General features: G+C 46.5%; 1 protein-coding gene and 1 long non-coding RNA gene across 3 annotated transcripts in view; both read right to left on the minus strand.

The window, feature by feature from the left end:
• The window catches only part of Tpi1l2 (triosephosphate isomerase 1 like 2), a 923,619-nt gene that overhangs the window by 204,404 nt on the left and 700,972 nt on the right, over positions 1–18,243 (minus strand). The gene's annotated exons all lie outside the window — the stretch shown is intronic.
• Positions 1,172–16,397, minus strand: LOC102549751 (uncharacterized). 2 transcript variants are annotated; one of them, XR_001841882.3, is made up of 5 exons: positions 15,107–16,397; positions 14,805–14,914; positions 13,613–13,994; positions 5,998–6,179; positions 1,172–2,470 (listed from the first exon to the last, which is right to left on the minus strand). It is a non-coding gene; the product is annotated as an uncharacterized LOC102549751 (long non-coding RNA). The 2 variants fall into 2 exon arrangements; XR_005495521.2 differs by lacking the exon at positions 13,613–13,994 and having other exon boundaries at positions 15,107–16,395.

Consider the following 18,243-nt stretch of genomic DNA (forward strand, 5'->3'; position numbering starts at 1 on the left):
AGTAGAAATGTGGGAGGTGTAGAGAGATGGCTCTAGACTAAAAGGTCGGAATCTAAAGAGGTTCAGCGATCAGGTCTGGTCTGTTTGGCTTCATTAGACCCTGGTTCAGAGCTATAACAGCAAAGAAGGTGATGGGAGATGGAGAGGTGGGGTGAGAGGGAGAGGGGGATGCTGGGACATTTGAAGGAATTGGGACAATTGGAATATAGATTGAACATAAGATGATGATAATGATGTCTCCTTCTCTCCCTCCTCTCCCTCCTCTCCCTCCTCCTCCTTCTCCTCCCCTCCCTCCTCCCCTCCTCCTCTCCCTCCTCCCCTTCTCCCTCCTCACTCTTCCTCCTTCCCACCCTCCTTCCCCCCCTCTCCTTAGTGTGTTTATTGTGTCGTATTAGAAACACAGTGAATTCTTCCATTCATGAGCTAAGACTTAAGGGATGCATTTTAAGTGCTGGGAATTGTTCTTGGTGTTTGTGCTGTTTCCCCAGCAAAACAGCAAAAGGCCTGCCCTGATGGAACTGCCCGTCTAACAAGGGCGACATGACAGCCAGTAATCAATAGCGAGAGATGCAAGTAATGTCGCAGTACTTTAGAGAGAGAAATGGGAAGTGGCAGATGCTAACAGCAAAAGAAAAGCAGAGGCATAGGGGACAGCGCAGAGCTTGGCCTAGATCCCTCTTCGGGGAGAAGGCACCCCCATCTCTGCTGCTGGGGTTGTTTGCTCGGTTGCTCTTGCTGGCTCACCACTGCATCGCTCACTCAGACTTGCTAACAAGCCTCTTGCTAGAGTAATGCACTTCCAGGGCGAGGCTCATGACTATTTAATGTTTGACTAATCGGAGGGTGCAGGGTTCTGACACTTCCCCCATTTGGGCATTCTGATAGCATCCCAGCCCCAGGATTTCCCATAAGTGCCTGCGGCCTCAGTGGCAGTCAGCAACATATTTTTTCTCTGTGTCTGCAACCTTGAAGTGACTCCTAGATCTTCCTGAAGGCCTTTCTCTGTCTTATAGTCTTGGTCTAAGGAATGCAATCTATGGCTGGAGCAAGCAGCCCAGCGATCCAGGAGGAAGGGGACAATGGGATCATCACCTCAGATGTTGTGGCCAGTACCAGCAGCATCAGGGAGACGCCACTGGATAAAACTTGACGTCGGAAGAACAACCATCTATGAGTGGACACAGAATGCAAATATTTTTACTGAACAACCTAGCTAAGGTTTCTGTTGCTTCGATGAAACACCATGACAAAAGGCAAGTTGGGGAGGAAAGGGTTTAACTTGGCTTACACTTCTAAATCACTGTCAATTATTAAAGGAAGTCAGGACAGGAACTCAAGCAGGGATGGAGCCTGGAGGCAGGAGCTGATACAGAGGCCGGGGAGGAGTGCTGCTTACTGGCTTGCTCATCCTGGCTTACTTAGCCTGCTTTCTTTTAGAACCTAAGACCACCAGCCCAGGCAGCACTCACGGTGGGCTGGGCCCTCCTCCATCCATCACTAATTAAGAGAATGCCTTACAGCTGGATCTTACGGAGGCGGGTTTTTTTTTTCTTCAAATGAGGTTTCTGCTTTTCAGATAACCCCAGTTTGTGTCAACCTGACGTAAATCTAGTCACTACACTGAGTTTGCTTAATGGAAACATTGTAGCCTCACAAGGTAAGCATCACAGTCTCCTATTCTCCTCTAGAGATAAAGGGCGGGGCCTGCAGGGAGGACGGTTAAAGCAGGTGTCTGGGAGAAATGAGGCCTTAGGCACCTCCCAGGGGAACTGAACCAAGCGCCAATACATGGCAGCAGTTTCCAAGGCCAGATGCCTGCTGTGCCACTTGGGGCTTCCTTTTACATCAGCATGAATTGTGAATTCATACCATACCCAATGCTGAACCATCTGGGGAATGTGGCAGAGAGGGGCACTGTATCTAAGCCCGAGGCTCCCAAGTACCACAGCACAGCTAAATCACCTGAGACCCGCAGACCCAAGGGTCCTCATCCTTACTACGGAGTGCTGATCCTCAGAGTGTTTTCCGAGGAGACTCTGACTTGAGAAGCCTTATTTAATCATTCAGGATGAGGGACAGCAAAAGAAGGCCATAACCTAGAGCATTTAGGTAACAAAGGAAGCAGGCGGTCGTAGGCATGGTTCCTGTTTAAAGGGATAAACTCTCTCTAGTACCTAGCTAGCTAGCATACATAAGCACTCTCGAGGACAATGACTGAAACTGTTAAGTGCATGTTTATCCGGTGATAGGGTGAGAACGTTCCCCCTTTCATTTCAAGATGCAAGCAGGAGCTCTTTATTCGCGACGATCTTCCCACGTGAGCTGGATTTTACAGTACACATCTCAGACAAAACTCCTTTCATTCCACCTGCCAGTTAAGTAGTCCTCGGGGGAGGAGGAAGCTCCTTTCCGAGGCTCACCAGCGACATCAGCCCAGGCGCTGGGCAGAGGAAAGGTCCCCCGGCCAGTCCTGAGTGGAGAGAAGAGGGGGTGGAGGAAGAGGAATGATGAGTGTCGGCGAAAAAAAGAACGGACCTTGTTCTTACTCTAGCCTGACTGTGGCTTTCCTTGGCTACTTTGTCTGATGTTCAGAGAAGCAAGCAGAAGGTCCCAGGTCCTTCTTAAACAGACGAAGTATTAGAGCTTCATTTTATAAAAATAAACTTAAAGTGATAAGCCCTCTTGTCATGACGGCAAATATGGGTAGGCATGGGGTTTTGTAGTGCCCTCCCCGAGGCTTCTGCTGTCTAGCAAGTCTGTTCTTAATTGTGTTTAAACAAATACAACACGGAATGAACCAATCCCACCATTATTAAATACACGGCTGGACGGCATTCTGCCCATTCAACACCTTAAGGCACCACCATCGCCCCTCCACCTTCAGAATCTCACAAAACTCCTAAGTGTGCACCTATTAACCGTGAACCCCCAATTCGACTCTCCCATTCCCGGCAACCCAGTCTTTTTGTTTCAATCTCTGCGGAGGTGACTCCTTAGGTCTCTTTCTTAGAAGCAGAATCATAAAGCATTTGATCTTTAGCAAATGGTTAGCGTTTTTTGTTTTGGTTTTTTGGTTTTTTTTAAGAATGTTCTCAAGGTACATCACATTGTGACATGAGTCAGACTTTCTTCTTTTAGAAGAGCGTGTGTCAATGTTCATTGGTTAGTCTGTGTCAGTGTTTATCCGTTAGTCTGCCTGTAGGTCCTTGGGTTACTCCTTCTTTCTACCTACCTTTCGCCAGCAAACAAAGGACTCTCTAGAGTTTGTGAAGGTCTAACTTCTTAAGAGAAGGTATATTTAAGTTTTTTTCACTTGAAGTTGGACTTTTAGATTGTCACGTTCTCTGGGTTTTGGTGTACTACGCAATCTCTGAATGAATAACTCATACATTTTAAACGATAGTCATGAGAATCAAGTTCATAACCAGAGAGAGAACCATAAGAAGGAGGAAGGCATGGCCACCAACAGTCAGACTTGGGCTGTCCCAGACTGGTACCAGGAAGTCAAGAAGGGAGACGATACAACTCAGCGGCGAGCGTGCAGAACACACCCACAAGGCTGTGTGAAAGTGAAGGAAGCCTGTAATTTCCAGCCTCGTGGGCTGCAGTGTCTCAGGGCTTGGGTTCTGGATTGACAAGGAGACAGTGTGAACGAGTGGTGAGGAGTGTCAGGAGAATCAGCCTGACTTCTGACAGGAAGCTTCACGTGGGTCCCGGGATATGGCTGGGAATGGTTGTCTTCACAGTACGGTCTACCTGTTGGCCCAACCAGTACCATACACACTCATGTCTCTACCAGCAGAGTAGATACTCAACAACTATGGGTACCTAGCATCTCTGTAGCCTGGGACCCAATACCAGGACCTGCATTAACTTGGCTCTGAAGCAACTGTCCTTTCCTTCTGCCTCTCTGTGTGGCTTCCCGTGTTCCTTTCCTTAAATATCCGCATTGCTTTGCATTCAACTCCCATTCTCATTTATTTTGATTATGACCCAGTAGTGCTACCAACCTTACCGAAGGCTGCCGAGTTCATTGACATTGGCCAGTTGTATCGGCACCTCTCAACAGTTTGGAAGGTGTGTTGATTGACAAGTTTTATTTGCTTGTTTTAGACAGAAGCTCGATGTGTAGTTCGAGCTGGCCTTGAACTTGTGATGCTCTCTCCTTGGTCTCACAACTGTTGTGAACGCAGTCCGGCTTGTTTCACTGTGCCCGGCTTCTGGAAAGCTTGTGAATTTATTGCCCAATCTGAGTCATCTTGCTGCAGGGGTGTGGGTAGGAGAATAGCGGGAAAGGTGGGAGGATGACGGTGGGAATCCTATGGAATGCTGGGTTCCCTTTTATGCAGACTTCCATGGGCAGCCGACAAAGCGAGGCTGGGACACCAACTGGAGGAAAGGGCAGCCAGGCCGAGATGGAAGACAGCAGCTTCCTCCAGCAGCTCCCATCCCCGGCTCTGCTCCGTTTTTCACTCTTCCTTGTGTAATCCGTGGCCCTCTAGACATGACTCACTCAATGGGGAGACTGTAAAACCTCCACAGAAGGCTGGCTTTGTGAGCGTATTGTTCTTTTATGGAAGGGCCTTGGTTATATTGATTAATTAGCCAGCTAATTAACTCATCAACCTCCATATGTTTACTGAGTGTTGACTGTGTGCCAAGTGCCCTGCTTTGTCCCTTCACCGGGATGTACAGAGGCTGTTGAGCCTTGTGGACCTGCGCCCATTTGAGTTTATCTACCCTCCCAGGCACCTTCTGAGAGCTCTTCAATGCTACCTGTTACTCCCTAAGCAGTCCCGAATGCTAGAACTGTTTTCTCCATTGTAGGGTTTAGACGGAAGGTTTGGGAGGGTAGATAGCTTACCTATCTAGTCAGCAGAATGGCCAGGAAGGATGCCTTCCCAGATGGTCATCACTAAATCATGTGATCCTGTGTACCCCAAGCTGCCTTAAACAGAGTCATTGACTCTTCCCAGTGTTCCTCGCTGCACAGCCCTTTTCAAAGCTGTGCACAGAGGCAGGCACAAGGGCGGCCCTGGAAGAAACCAGACTCTCGGTATAGACAGATCTAACCCGGAAAGCGGTGTAACCCAGATGTGCACATCTGACAATAGGCTAAAGAGAACACTGTACTGTTCTGACGATTGATCTTTCAAATATTTTGTCTGTTTTATTCACTTAGGTAACTAGACTCCATTTCAATTACTGACTAGAAAAAAGTTAGGACATGCAAATGTGCCTGAAAAAAATAATAAAACAGTATCTATCTTACAAAAGAACTAGAGAAATTATGGTGCTTTTGAAACAAAATCGATCTGGCTTAAACGTTTGAGAATTCTCTAGATTGGTCACGGACGGATACTGTGTTAATTTCATTTGGTTGTACAATTGAATTCATCTTCAGCATAAACATGGTTATTCTTCAAGGAAATCACGACTGCCTTAGTTTTGTCTCTGAGATTTCCTGTGGTTCCATTCTTAGGCACTTTAACTTATTCCTTCTCATTTAAAGCCCCAAATGATGTAAATAATAATAATAATGATGATAATAATAATAATAATAATAATAATAATAATAATAATTCGGATGTGTTCTTTTTGTTTAAAGAACATTATTACTTCTGTATTTCACTTCTATCATTAAGACATGCTTATAATGTTGCTTAATCCCAACAGTGGTACATTACTGTCTGGGAATTTCAACGTCCTGGCTGGGATGGACTTCATGCTCGGGGGAAGACGGTCCTCCGTTCCTCCACAAAGCTGCTCTTGTATGCAGCACCTGGGTCATCATGAAGGACTGGGTCAACTGGAGACAACACACTGATTGTTTCCCCTCTGTCTATGTAATGTCAGAGTTAACCCATCATCTTTATAGACGTGTTAGAAAATGCTAGTATGGAGAAGAAACAAAACATTGTCAGCAGGAGAAATGGAGAAGACACACCACTATTCTGCCTCCTGCTTTAGAAGGTCCTCTGTGTTACATCCACTCACCTCGTGCTGTCTAAGGGAGTGGGCTCTGGCCAAGGCCCTCTCTCACTTCTCAGTATCACAGAAACGTCTGGTATGCTTTGCTCTAATATGGAGCCAGCAGACTGTGACCTCTAGGGCGAGCTGGTGTGCACCTGCCTTTACATGGCCCATGAACTGTGAACAGAGTTTCCACTTTAAAATGCCTGAAACAGAACATTAAAAGAAGAATGTTTACAAACAAACAAACAAAAAAGGACAAGAAATTCAAATGCTGGTGTCCCCAGATAAAGCTGATTGACACTTAGTTCTGTGTGGCTGCTGTCACTGGGCTGTGGCCAGGCTGAGAATGCCCTGCTGGTGGGCTTGTCTGTGACGCACCAGGAAAATCAAAGCCATCCTGGAAGATCCACTTTCTTCAGCCCATCAAATGTCTCATGCCCCCAGTGTTTGTCTTGGGTCTTCTGGCCTTCTCTTCTTTTACTTTTTTTTCCTCTCATGGGAGGTTGAGCCCCACTTTCTTTAGAGCACCCCCTTCTGGATGTTTTGCCATCTTTTTCTTCTCTCTCTCCTCCGCCGTATTATAAAAATTCTTTTCTACTTAATCAATCTGACACAGTTTTAAAATGTGTTTGCGGGGCTGGAGAGATGGCTCAGAAGTTAAGAGTACTGGCTGTCCTACCAAAAGTCCTGAGTTCGATTCCCAGTAACCACCTGATGGCTCAGAACCATCTGTAATGAGATCTGGTGCCCTCTTCTGCCAGGCAGGCAATGCACGCAGGCAGTATACTATATACATAATAAATAAATAAATCTTTAAAAGGTATATAAAAAGTATTTTCCGGACACAGTCAGAAAATAACTACCCAGGGCAAAACAAGTTATAAATAAGAAAGGTTACAGCACTGAGGCCTTAGCCCATAACTGCTTAACCCTGCTGATCTGAGTCTGTGTGGAGAGAGCACACCACCATGGTGGGAGAGCGTGGCAGACGGAGACCTCTCACTACATCAGCTTTGAAAGGAAATCAGACTGGCTGGAATCCCACCATCCCCTCTGAGGATACAGATAACCTAAAGGCTTCCCTTCTGACAGCGCCACAGGCTGGACACCAACCCTTCAAGAGGCAGATCCAGGTTGCAACAAACGAGACCTTTAAAAACCATTTCCCCGAAGGCTCTTCACTTGGGTCAATCAGACCAACTACAGCCCACCTCTTTGCTCTCCTCCCAGGGACATTCACCAAGGGTTTTGTGGTCACAGCCCCTCACTAACTCCTTTGCATGCTTACCATTGAACCTACTCTCACCGGAAGTACTGACCACCTAGTGGCCAACATTGGTTGTGATTTCCTTTTACTAAGGGTGACCTTTAGTCATTCTTAGTAAGGTTCAGTAAGCCATTTAGTTCCTCCTGTCTTAGGCCTGGTGTTGATGTGCCTCATATTCTCTTATCTTTCCTTCTGTTTCGATGTCTCATCCTGAGCATTCCCTGTAATGCTGTCCTGAGATGTCTTTCCTCTCTGTGTGCTTTCTGTAGATCATTTCCTTACGTTAAATGCCATTGCTGTACTTAAAGTGTATCCTGCAGAGCTGCTGTGATGGAAGCTAACGTCCAGTATATGCACTGAGATGTAGACCTTTTTTTGTTTACACGTTTTAAAAAATCCGTTGATTTTCTGTGCATGTATTCATGTAAAATGCAGGAATCCACATGTGTGGAGGTCAGAGGACAACTGGCAAGAGTTAATTCTCTTATTCCATCACACGGGTTCTGAAGACCAAACTCAGGTTGTATGGCTTGGCAGCAAGTGCCCTTACCTACTGAGCCAGCCTGTGATGTGGGACTTTTAAGAGACCATTAACTTACAATGGCTTTGTCCTTATGAATGGGTGACTATTGTTATTAAGGGAGGTTCATTAGCTATGACTTGACTCCTTCAGCCTTTCTCACATTTCTTACAAATCTTCAGTCTTGCCCTTTGCCCTCTATGTTAGGGTAGTGTGGCAGGTGGCTCTTAGCAGGTCGGGTCCTTTCCGGTTGGACTTCTCAGCCTCTGGAGTCACAGCAATAATTAAATTACCCAGCCTCAGGTATTTTGTTACAGTGGAGTGAAATGAACTATGACAATCTTCACTATGCAAACCACTCCTGATTCTAGAGCCCTGAGATCCTGACTCCAGAGCTGCAAACCTGACGTTTTCTCCATGGTGATAGATAGAAGGTAGATATATCAAATGTACCGTTTTCCACCACAAACTCTTCACCTGCCATTCCCAGCTCAATAAGTGGAACTTCTTATTGCAGTCCCAAATCCAAGACTTAATATAAGTGTGTGTGTGTGTGTGTGTGTGTGTGTGTGTGTGTGTGTCTTTCGACCTCCCTGCCCCCTGTTAGGTTCATCTGTGCCAGCTCCTCCATCCACCTCTATGCTATCCTCCTGTATCCCAACCCCTACGGCACCCGAGTCTTCACTAAGTGCTACCTCCCTTGAAGTTCTTCCCTTGGCACCCTTCGTTCCATCTCCAACCTCAGCTTCTAACTCCCTTTCTCTTCCTGCTCCCTCCTGCCTCTTCTTTAACCACACCAAGCCCAGCCCCATCTACAACTTTCTCTGGTGTTTCTCTTTGTTTAATTTTCCATCTGAGATTAAGTAGAGTCCCTCGTTCCTCCTACCCACAATCCTTTGTGAGATCATCTTTCCTTAGGACCGTTGTCGCTAACACTGCACCTTTCTTAGGAAGTTATTGGATTTTGTCTCTTTCCTCCGGAATGCAATCTCCACGAGAACAGAAACTGGGGACACATCTCCAGAGCTTAGAATTGTCCTTGTTTTTAGTCAATATATTATTTTTAATTTTTTATTCCTATTTTTAATTTATACTATTATTATATTTGGGGGATATGTGTGTACGCACATGGGTATTAGGACCCACGTGTGGGTGGAGGTCAGAGGAGTCTGTCTGGTATCCTGAGCTATCACATTCCCTCATCTCCCAGGCAGGGTCTCTCATTGAACCTGGAACTAGGCTGGTAGCCAGTAAGTCCCAGCAATCCTCCTGTCTGTGCCTGTCATGTCTCTGCGGTCATACCTCACAGTCACAGAGGCCTTTACATGGGTGCTGAGAATTTGAACTCAGATCCTCACACTTTTGCAGCAAATGCTCCTACCCTTGAGCCATCCCCCTTAGTCAAGACTTTACATTGATAACTTAAAACGTTGATCTTTAGTCTCATAACTATTCTGTGTATCTACAGTCCTCCAGCCCTGCCTGCCTCTGTTGGAGATGAGATCCAGGGTTTCTCTTACTCCCTAGACAATACATCCTCAGAGATCTATGGCCCTGCCCATTTTTTTTTCTGTTCATATTTGTTAGCATGTAATAGTTTTGCATACTGCTTTTTCCCGTTCAACAAAACCAAGTATTTTCTCGTTATTTAATCAGATTCATAAGCACCCTTATAATGGTTGCAGAATACAACATTCCACGGTTGTTTACCTCGGTGTAACGTGATATTTGGGTCATATCAAATTTTTCACGGGGATAAGCAACGTGTGCCCGAGCATGAGTGTGCGTCTGCTCACATGTGCGTGCCCGTGCACTACCCTGATTTATCTGGTCACTGGAAATGAATCCATGGAGACCCATAGCCCAGTAGCAGCCGCTCCCAGAGCAGCACACCTGGTCTGGCTTGAGACTAAGCCCAGAGTCTGGAGTGCAATTAGCATTTGAATTAGCAACATGAGGATAAACAGGTGATTATCCCATTTAACAGCTGTCGGATGGTGTTAAATAGACACTGTCTGACAGCTTGAGCTTCAGATGTAGGGTTTATTAACAAATGATTTTTAAAAAAGAAGAAAAGAATTGCTCCTTAAAAAAAAAGTGAAAGCAGGGTTTTTGGGGGTTTTTGTTTTGTTTTGTTTTGTTTTGTTTTTTTTAAATCCTTTCAAACTGCTTTTGACCAAACTTAACTGATCCCAACTCCTGAATCAGGCTGCTTGTTCGAGAAGTGAATGGCACAAATAATCCCATTTCATACTTCCCTGCCCTTTGTCTGAGCAGCTCTGTGTGGTTTACAGATGCTCTTACCACACCCCTCAGCTGGGGCAAGGAACGACTAACAGCTAACAGCATGGCCCCCACAGCTACACTCTGTTCACAGAGGAACTACAGAGCCGGTGGGCTTTGACCAGATCAGGCAGATGAAATTCGAACCCACAGCCTCAGCTTGGAACACAACACTCCTTGTTTTCTTGGTGGAAAAAAAAAAATCTATTCCCACTTCCAGCGTTAGTATCAGGTGGGAGTGTTTTGATTGCACATTATGTTTATCTTGACAGTTTTTCTCTGATTACCAGCCCTGCATTAGAGCTGTGAGAATCTATACAGTATGAGTTCACCGTGGGTGGGGTGGGTGGAACTGGGAGTAAGGGGGAGTGAGGACGCTGGTAGGATAGATTATCGAGGCTTCTCATTACCTTTGTGGTTCTTGATTTCTGTTTTTTGGGGGGTGGGGTGGGTTTTTTTGTTGTTGTTGTTGTTTTTTATCTAGGTACTAAGGACGGAGCCTAAGCCTTGCATATGCTACGCTCACACTCTGGCACTTCTGGATTTATTTGCCTTACTTGTGTGGATGTAGGATCAAAGCTGATGTAGAGCTGCAGCGGCCTACTGCATTGAGGTTGATGATTTAGGTTTCCTACGACATTTTTAAAATCCTCACTGAGCCAGTCTTCTCGGTGAAGAAGCAGGCAGCATTTCTTAGTATACAGAGAGAAGGCAAGCCTGATGAGGCAGAAGCAGACAATGAGTTTAAGGCTAGCCTGGGCTACATAGTGAGTTTCAGGGCCAACCTGGGCTACATAGTGAAATCCTGTCTCTCTTAGAAACAAACAAAGCAAAACAAAAATAAACTTGAAGACCAAGAACAGGGAAAGGCAGGTTGGAGAGAGGCTCCAAGAACTTATTGTTCTTCGAGAGGACCTGAGTTCAGTTCCAAGCACCCATGTCAGGCAGATGACAACCTCCTACAACTCCAGCTCCAGGAGTCAGATGCTCTCTGTGGTCTTCTGTAGGTGCCCATACTCGCACGCGCATGTGCACACATGGACAGGCACAAAAATAAAATAGAACATCTTTAAAAAGGGAAAGAAGGGGGTTGGGGATTTGGCTCAGTGGCAGAGCGCTTGCCTAGGAAGCGCAAGGCCCTGGGTTTGGTCCCCAGCTCCGAAAAAAAGAACCAAAAAAAAAAAAAAGGGAAAGAAGTAAGGGAGGGAGGGAGGGAGAAAGAAAGGGAGGGAGGGAGGGAGGGAGGGTAGGCCTGGGAAGAGTGTGACTTTGGAAGGTGCTAATATCATTCTCTACATTGTAAGAACATATATGCTTGGATGTCACAAAGAACTATAGACTATAGACTATACGCTATAGACACTGTCAGTTCTACAGGGCACTGTTCTTCACTTAGACTTCCCCAGTACGATGCTCAAGCAGTAGTTTATTCTTTAGCACATGCCCATAAAACACATTACCTGTCAAGAAAGGTAAAACTCCATTATCCAAATGATTTTTAAACTATTAATAAAAAAGTAGAACGGATCCCTCAGAAAATGCAGTGCTAAGCACTTTTAATCAACTTGGGTGGCATTTGCAAAGATCTGAGGAAAGATTACTAATGTCATCTATCCACGACAAGGTTTGTGATTTGCATATATGTAAATCATGTCTGTCCATTTTGTTCAAAGTCAACAGGAGGATGCAAGAATTTGGAATACCCCAAAAGGTAGTCTCTGTTTCCCGTGCTTGGAACAAAGATCTCATGTGTTCCTGACATTTCATGGTTGTAAGAAAGGAAGTTAGACTAGAGTCCAATAAGTTGTATAGCCTTGGCATATGTATGTCCCAAATATTGTATTGGACACATACAAAAATGTACTCATTTTTATTATGTGTTGTATGTAACTCACTGTGTTAAATTGGTAAGTTTGGCACAAATCTGATTCCATTCTTAAATGTTAAAATTTGGACCAAGATAGTCTCCATATATGGTCAACTGAAACCTAGGTTGATGTGAAAGCTAGCTGTAACTTAACCCAACAGTGTTTTCTGATAACCAAGTAATGGAGTCGAGCCAATCAGAGGCTACACAGTGCCAAACACAACTACAGTGTGATGCTGACTCCAGTTAAGCAAGTTGTTTCTGTAGGTCGTTTCCTTTTCTCCGGCTCTAAGTGTAGTCTGAGGAAACTGTCTGTTGGAGACTTTCTGAATCAGCTTCCCACTAGAGAGCTGCCTGTATGTATCTAGAACCTTCTTTTTGTCCAAATAAACTGTGGAAACGAACTGAACTCAGATTTTCTTTTATCACTTTTCTCTGAAAATCGTATTTAGTTGGTCCTCTCAACTTTTCATCTGCCAAGTCTGATCAGCTAAGCAAATTAGTGCTAAAACTTCTCTGCTGGGTGGGCATCCTGGCACCTTCTTTCCAGCAAGCTCTAAGCCGTGACAAGTTAAGGTCAAGGTTGGACCTTGATACCTTTTGTGCTTCCAATGACATGCTGCCTCTGTCTCTATGAGGAAGAGGGAGGGAACAGCATTTGTAGCCTCTGGTTTTCAGTTAACGTGTAATTGCTTGCCAGAGACTTCACTCACAGATGCTTTTAGGCCATTAAGGCAAAGGGCAGGAGGAGAAGGAAAGAGAGAGTAATCTGGGGAATGCAAGGGTGAGGCTTTCTTGCTCCCACCAGCTGTTCTGGAATGGTCTTTCTGCAGGGAAGAAATGTGGCCGTGATTCCAGACTCTTCAGGCCCAGCACGATGCTTGGGCTGTTAGAAAGCTTTTCCCGCGTGTTTCCTCCGGGGTATTTGGGCTTTTGTTTTCTGCTGTGCTTTGCACAGAAGCTGGAAATCTGCCTCCCCCGAAGCGGACTTCCTCCCCCTTTATAAACTGACCCCTGGTGGTTGCTATAGCAACCACAACGCGAGACTGATGAGCTGCATAAACAAGTCCAATACTCAGTGCTGGGGCAAAGCAAGCCCTCAGAAAAGAGAGAGTGAGGAGGATGAACATGATGTGCCTGAGAGGCTCCTAGGAAGATCTGTAAAGCACCCGCCCAGCTCTTCCTTTCTCCTCCCATCTCTTGTATCCCATCAGCCCCGGGCGAAGACAGAGGATCTAGGAGGGCAGCATGCAGGGGCCTGCCTTTGATGCTGGGGAAAGGAACGCCAGATGACTGAAAAATGAAATTTAAACATTTGCTCGGAGCTCTAGGCTAGCAATATGCCAACCTGACCTGGAAAAACAAATAATCCGAGTAGCTGCCACACCTGCTCTAGGCTGGGACGCCCTGCAGCCAGAAAGCTGGGCCGCTCGGAACCCAACAACTCTTGCTTTCACAATTTAGGTTAAACTGGGACAAAGACTGAAGATTGCTGAGATCTGTGATTTCTGCGGGTTTTTTTTGTTTGTTTTGATTGTTTGTTTGTTTGTTTTTTGGAAGGAAGAATGGGTAGAGAAAGCCCATCCTAAGATATGAGGTCCCTAGAATTTGTAATTATGAACGTGGGGGCAGAGGGGGGGGAAGAACGAGAGCGAGAGCGAGAGCGAGAGACCATCCGACAGACTGCCTTATTTCTTACTTGGGTACAGTGAGTTGGCCTTGGAAGTTCTGTGGATAGATGGTAGTGATGACAACACACCAATAGGGATGTCCTCCAGTTCTGTATTCTTAAACATGGCGACTTGAAGACTGCAGAGATCACTCAGTGGTAAAGAGCATGTAGAGCTCTTGCAAAGATTTTGAGTTCAGTTCCCAGTACCCCTGTCAAATGTCTTACAGCCGCCTGTCACTTCAGGGATCTGATGTCCTCCTCTGTGGCGTCCTCCTCTGTGATGTCCTCCTCTGTGGCGTCCTCCTCTGTGACGTCCTCCTCTGTGACGTCCTCCTCTGTGACGTCCTCCTCTGTGATGTCCTTTTCTGGACCCCACAGCCACTTGCACTTATATACACATCCTAGTCGCCTCCATAATTAAAAGTAAAACACATCTTTAAAAAGATGATAGGCTCATGCTAGATGTGTTCCACAATAAGAATACTGTGAACAATGTATTTAACTAGGAAAAGAAGATTATTCCCCGTTTAACCTATAGTCGATGCTAAAATTGTTAAGGAGCTGCTTTGCATAGTTTATTTCACACTTCCTTCAAAAAACACGTGCACTTTTTACATTTTAGCACATCCAATGGCCAGTGTCGAGCGATTGCCAGCAGGTGGCTCCTACACTGGGCCTCCTGTTTTAGATAATGTTTGATGGAATGTAGCTTCAGGGTCTCCAGACAGATGTTGCTTGGCCACAGGTCTAGAAGAACTCTAGCTGAGTGTCTGAGAGGGAGGAGACACCAAGCCTGTTTTTGTCCCCTGTACCTCGGGACACAGGATTCTTTTTGTGACCAGATTTAGGCTCTTCACATTCATCAATCTCCTGTGAACGGCTAGATGTCACACAGTGTAATTCAGTTCTGACAATGTCTATCTGGTGATAGCATCAGATTCCATGGGTGTAGATCTTAGCTTTGCCAACTGGGATGGGGGCATACCTGTGTCCCAAGCACTTGGGGAATGGAGCCAAGGGTATCTATCATGAGTTCAAAGTTAACCTTGGCCACATGAAAAGTTCAAAGCCAGCCTAGACCATTTGGGACCCCATCTCCAAAACAATAACAGAAATAAAATAAAATAAAATGCAAACAAACGAGAAGGATCTCAGTTTTGCCGGACTGCCTTCTCTTTTAGATTTGGGAAGAAACAGTGTGTTTCCAGGCTGCTCTTACCCTCTGTCTGATTTGGCTGCAAATCCAAGGCTCTCACAATCCTTTTGGGATCCATCCTTTGCTAGAAGTCTTCACAGAGGTCACAGAAATGCTTTCCTGACTCACCCAACCTATTGCAAAAGGATACAACTCAGGAAGAGACACACTGAAGAGAGGTACAAGGCAAGGTATGAAGGAAGGGATGGGAAGGTTCCATGTCCCATTGGGTACAACATCCTCCCAGCATGCATAGCTAGCGCTTGAAGCCCCACTATTGAGGGGATGTTGTTTTACAGAGGCTCTATCATAAGGATACAACCAACCATCAGGGCAGTCTGCAGTCCCCTTCACTTGCTGGAGGATATGGGGTGAGATATGGGGTGAGATATGGGGTGAGGCTGAACATTTTCACGGGGTGACCAGCCTCAACAGCGGATCAGCAAAAGGTCCCTGGGACAAAAGAGGCTTCTATAGCCTAGGGCATCCCACGGGATTCGGAAGTTCTGCACCAGGGACTAGGTCAAAGGTGACATATTAGGGCAGAAGAGGCTTTCTCTATTGTCTGGAAGTTATGGACTTGGGGATTCCGTGCCAGGAATCGAGGACAATGACTCCCGTAGCTACAACAGCACCTCCTCCTTGTGTGCTCTGTGCTGTGTCTGCTCCAAGGGGAGGGGGCTGCCTAACTGAAGCCCAAGCATGCCTCCTCTAAGGGGCCAGGGACAGAAGTTCCCGAGCCATTCCTGGTGACACAGATGGCTCCAGGATGCCCACCCTCAGGCATGGTACCAAGGTAGGGCTGAGAATACACATCATGAGGCTCACTGTCTTTGAGCACAAAAGGCAACATCCTTGAGAGCTGGTAAATATGGAAGGTAGATAACTTAAGGATGGGCGAGGGCTTCAAGGCTAAGTCCTGGGCAAATTAGCATCCTTATCACTGTGGAAATTGCTTTTGATCCTTTTATTTATTGATAAATGACTCTATACTACCTCCTTCCTTCCTTCTTTCTCTCCTTCCTTTTTTCCTTCCTTCCTTTTTTCCTTCCTTTTTTCCTTCCTTCCTTCCTCCCTTCTTCCCTTCTTCTGTCTTGATTCCTGTTGTCTAGAAAGTCTGTTTCTTCTGTAAGGTTGGTAGTATCTTGGTGGACAGTCTTTCCTGACACTGCGTTGAAGAAACTTAACCCTTCATGGAAACAGCTACAATAGGGAGCTTGCCGGTGAATTTCTGAAAGGCTCTTGCTTGGAATCTATAGCACACCCCCCCCAGACCTCTGATGCTTCTCTGGGGAGGGGTCGGAGTGTCTGTGCTACAGTTAAATTCACTGCTAAGAATCCCTTCATCTCCAAAACCACTCTCTCACTTCCCTGAAACCCATCCTGTCAGCTCCTGGGAAGGAAAGATGAGGTGACATTTGACTCCAGCTGTAAAGACTTCCATTTTGTGGGACGGTCAGCTCGAGGAAGGGGAATCCTGGATCGTGTAAGTGTGGGTTTTCTGGATCACTGCCCCGTCCACCAGCTGGTGATGCTGTACGTAGAACATTAACAGGACTCAACCACTTCCATCCTCTCTCCGCATCGGCTGTACGTGTACTATAGCGTATAAACAGGAAAGGGGTCCAGGGAGGAAAGATCTCCTGTTAGTTTCTATCACAGTTTTACAGCCCCAGGGTCAGTTTCCTCTCTGGAAAGGCGAGTGAACAGCTGTCACCAGCAGTCACAGCCCTGTTATCTCTGAGCACAGGAGGCTTTGTAGACAGATGCCAGGCTCGATTCTTAAGACTGGGGAGCAGGGGCGTGGCTACTGCCCAGCCGGGGGCTGCTTCTCCTAAGACTCTGCCTTCCTCTTCTCCTGGCCCTCCCCCGCCACAGGGGGCTCCCTGGAATTGTGAAACGCACCCTATTTGGGCTCTCTGGTACCTTGTCCTCTTTACACTTTGCCTTAGAAAGAGTGCTGACTGAAGTGATTCTCATTGTCAAAGCCACTGACTTGGCTGCATAGGCTCTAGAGTGTCCCAAGATTGGGTAAAACCAGTGACTGCCGTATTTGGAGGGGCACTGTGGACCCCATTCCAGGCCCAGCTGGGAAAACTGGCTTTGTGAGGCATCTGGATACTCTGCCAAGATCTGACACCCACCCACAGTGTGCTTCAGGCTTCCTCCTCTGCAGGCTGTGGATCTGAGGTGAGGCTGGTCTCTTCTGCCCGCCCTTCACCTGTCTCAACCTCAAGTCAACGAGCGCTTTGTGGACACAGTTGAGCCCAGGATCCAAGGCTGACGAGGACATTGGCATGGATGTGCAGCTTTGTTTCTCCTGGGGATTCACACCCCACAAATAAACATCCGTGGCCCAGATTCAGAGAAGTGCTTAGGGTGTAGAACTGGAGCCACATGGGGGTGGGGGACAGCCTGGGACAAGGGATCTGGGCCAGAAGCTGGCTGGGGGGGGGGGGGGGGGCGACTGCTTTACTGGAGGACTCTGAGGCAGCTGCACTTGAGCAGTGGTGAGGTCTGGAGGCAGCCCTCCTAGGCAGCACGTGGGTCCATGAGGTAGAATGAAGAAAACTGGGTTTCCCTCTTGGGGGTTCTAAATTTAAAAATGGTTCAGAATGAAGCTTGATGACAGTTTAATTAAAATTTAAGAGTAAAACAAGGGAACAGGCAAGCTAAAAATCCCAGCAATTTTCAGGAAGAAGGGAAATGGAAAAGAGAAAACAAGCCCAGACTGTGAGAAACAGCGTGCCCAGCTTTGCAGAGCCATGGATCTGAGTTCAAAGGGGACCAGATTTTAGGCTCCCAGATCCAAGGTCTTACACTCGTGTAGGGACACACGGTTAGAACGTGAGAATAAGAGACAGCTTATTGAGAAAAGAAAGGCATTTCCAAGCCAGGGAATGGGCTGGCAGGCCGAGGAAAGAGTGCAGAATGCTGGCTCATGTGGCATGGGACCCTAAGAAACTTATACATCTGTCCTCTGGGCTTCTCAGACGCATGCTCTGTTTACTAGAAGAAGCCCAGGTCAGAAAGTTCTCAGGACTGAAAGTCTTGGTGCCTCAGCTCAGCGCGTTCTCCTGCTACAGTAGGGAGAAACATCAGTACTGAAAATTGAGGTCCAGACCGGCACCTGCTGCACCCCGTCCACATCCAGCATTACCTTCACCCCTGAGCCGCAAGCCCCACCCATGTGCTACGTGGCTATCGAGTGCTTGGGTGAAATACTGCCCCACCAAAGAAAACAGTCTGAAATAGAATAATGAAGTGTGTTTTTGCATCTTGTGTAATTTTTAAAAACACACTTTGGGGAACTGGAGAGGTGGCTCAGTGGTTAAGGGCACTTATAGCCCTTCCAGAGGACCTGGGTTTTAGTCCCAGCAGCCACACGGTGGCTAACAACTGTGTGCAATTTTAGTTCTAGGAAATCTTGACTCCCTATTCTTGCTTCCTTGGGCATCAGGCA

This window comes from Rattus norvegicus, chromosome 17 (genome assembly GCF_036323735.1).
Source record: "Rattus norvegicus strain BN/NHsdMcwi chromosome 17, GRCr8, whole genome shotgun sequence".
In the NCBI taxonomy this organism is placed as follows: domain Eukaryota; kingdom Metazoa; phylum Chordata; class Mammalia; order Rodentia; family Muridae; genus Rattus; species Rattus norvegicus.